Source organism: Tasmannia lanceolata, unplaced genomic scaffold (genome assembly GCF_043159265.1).
Source record: "Tasmannia lanceolata isolate RefF3 unplaced genomic scaffold, GAP_Taslan_0.1 ptg000023l, whole genome shotgun sequence".
Taxonomy (NCBI): Eukaryota; Viridiplantae; Streptophyta; class Magnoliopsida; order Canellales; family Winteraceae; genus Tasmannia; species Tasmannia lanceolata.
In genome coordinates this window covers 30,508,383-30,511,410 of record NW_027518700.1, presented here as the reverse complement: position 1 = coordinate 30,511,410, position 3,028 = coordinate 30,508,383, and positions in this window count along the sequence as shown.

Here is a 3,028-nt window from a genome sequence, read left to right as displayed (position 1 = left end):
GCCTTTTCTGGCACTTTTAATCTCCGTTGCTCATTGTGCTGGTGTGCCGTGGCCTTGCACCTGGGCTCCGGGCCTCCTCCTTTTCTTTCTTTTTTTTGAAGGCCTGCGCTCCGGGCCCCGAACCTGTGTGGGGTCGAGATAGCGATATGTGTTGAATTCGTACGGCCTTGCCATTTCCCATCGCCTTTCTTTATGAAGTTTAAGCTTTATATAGGTGTGGGGGCGACACGTGGCGTGTTCTAGGAACAGCGCCGTCTTTATATCTCATCATGATATTACCTTTAGTCCATTGATTGGTCCCGGGGAGCGGGCTTGCTTGCCTGGTTAAAGAATATCGTGACGAAGGCATTTATGGGAGCTTTGGGGTACGAGAGGACGTGCTGTCTCGTCCGGCGGTTCCTTCCCGAGGAATTGTGTCGCAATTACGTGGTGCCGCTCGGTCGTCCAATAGGAAACGAACACGCGGATGGCAATCGCTTCGCTTTCCTACCCTAGGGTTTCCCATAGGGTTTTATAAGGGGTGGGCTTGTAATGGCCCTTTTCACAGTTGGAATGGAGAGGGGTGTGTTGGCCACCTTAAGCTGGTTTCTCTCTTTTTCACATGGGCAAGATTGCATAAATTCAAAGACCCAACGCATAGGCAAGAAAACCACTATTAAATTTGATTCCCATACCCATAAAACTCAATGTTGCTTGGAAAATTACAAAATAAAAGGACAATGTCACGTTGATTTAATGCTCACATAATATCAGCACATTCCATGATTGATATTTACACAGTTTCACATCAAAATACATGAAATAACATACATTGGGAATGCATTGATCATCTGTCATTCTTAGTAGCAATTGGACTGATACCAAATAAGGTGGAGGGGGATGTGAAGGGAATGGTGGAGATGATGGGGAGAATGATTGGGTAGTGTTTGAAGATGAGGATGCTCACCGCACTTTGATCACATGGGAAGTAGATGATGCTCACTGCACCGGTTGCAAGAGGAGAAAGAACACACTGTTCTATTCACTCCCCTCACCAACATGCACAACTTCACTAGCTGTGTGATGTTCTTGGTTATCAAAGAAACATAGTAGAAAATTTGCATAATACTCTCATCCTTCAACATTTGTTACTTATAGCCTAATTACACCTACCCCAAAACATATGGGTGTCTTTATCAATTCGACCCCCTTCTTTAGAGAATAACCAAGAGAGTGCTGCCCATGGATGCACACACCAGGTGCCACTATCATTTCAGGTCCATGATGAAATTGGCCAAAGAAGCCCTTGCATGATCATGTACTTCTTGACCCAATGCAGCAAAAACGTTCAACTCGCCCATACATGGTTGCCAATATCATTTCTTCCCCAATGAAGAAATATTACAAAATATGTCCATCTCTTGGCCCCTTTGGACACTAGATGGCCCGTGGGCCCACATCCTAGTGAGATATTCCCATTCCAATGTCCCCACAAGTGGGCCACTTCCATACGATCAAACCGCACGAAAGATGCTCAAATACACAAAAAGGGCCCAACCCAGCCCGATCCTTACACATCCACCCGGTCCACAACACTTGATCAATGTTCCTAAAAAGGAACATTACAGGGCTCTCCTGCTTTCATGCAAATTGCCTTTTGTTCTTCGTCGTTCTCTTTTTTTTTTGCTTTCTTCCGGCCTTTCTTCAGGCTTGTCAGAGATGTCGTCGTCTTTCCAGGGTCTCTCTATTAGCGGTGGGGGCAGAGTTGCGACCGAGGGGAGTCCTCCCAGCAGTCCCGAGAGTAACCCCGACGAGTTGGGGCCCCGGCAAGCGATTCCTGAGAGGAACCCGCCTCCAGGGTTTTCCCCGCGTTCTCCCCTTCCTCCGTTTTATGAGAGGGAGTCCCATGAAGCTTTTTTCCATCGCCACCGGTCATTCTTCTCCCATGTCCATCGTAGGGAAATGGCAGTTTGCAGTCGGATGATTGACATGGATCGGGAGATTGCGGCCTTGCGGGCGGAGAATGATTTGTTGAGGAATCGGGTGCGCTGGCTAAATGACCGGGCCCGATTTGCTGAGAATCGCTGCTGAGGGAGCTCTTCGGAGGGGGAGCAGAGTGATAAGGAGCTCTCCGATGCGGAGAATTCTTTTAGCGGCCAATTGCTCTGAGCCCGAGGTGGCGGGATGAGTAGGATTTGGAGGAAGCCTCTTTTCTCTATGTCTTTTTTTTTGTTAGGGGCCTTGGGAGTCCGGGCCTGCGTGCCTTCTGCCTTTACTCCTCCCTCTTTTGTAGGCCCGTGGGCCAGAAGGAAGTGGTTTATGAATGGCTCTTTTGTCCTTTTCTCTACTTCTTACAACTTATATCTTATGTTTGCTTTCTCCTTGCGCGTTTGTTTTCTAGCGCGACTCGAGCCTTTTTTGCTGCGTTTGGTATTATTTGCCTGGTGGCACCGTGTGTCGGGTCTTCGGGACTTGCTCTGAGCCTTTCTTGGCCTTACGCAGTATTTTCCACCCCACGGCTCCGCATACCGTCCCCTTGTGAAGGGTTCCGAGCTCTTTGCCATCGAACGTGGTCTTTCCCATCTTGTGGATGTGTCTGCCGGACCCTTGTGACGGGTCTGAGCCTTCCCTCATGTACTTGGATTTTATTTTATTTTTTTCTAGTGGATTTCGAATCTTTTGCTGTGGAGCGCGGTGAGGGTTTAAGGATGGCTTGCTGGGGAAGTCACGTAGGCGTAGGGGCGTCTTTTCCGTGTGGGACTTTTGGCGGTTCCCTCGGGTTTCCCAATCGGCGCCACGTGTGCGTGTCCCATCGATTTTAGAAAAGGAGGGAAATCAAACGACGCGTGTCGAAACCCTAGCCCTTTTTAAAGCCTTTTCGGGATTTCATTCTTTGCTTTATTTCTTCGTCTTCCTCGGGTTAAACGGGTTTTGTTCCGCGACGATTTTTCTGCGTGTTGCTTGTTCATCGACCTTCTTCCGGTGAGTTCTGTGTCTCCTTTTTTTATTCGACATTTGATAGTTTACGATGTCTGTCGCGACTGTACCT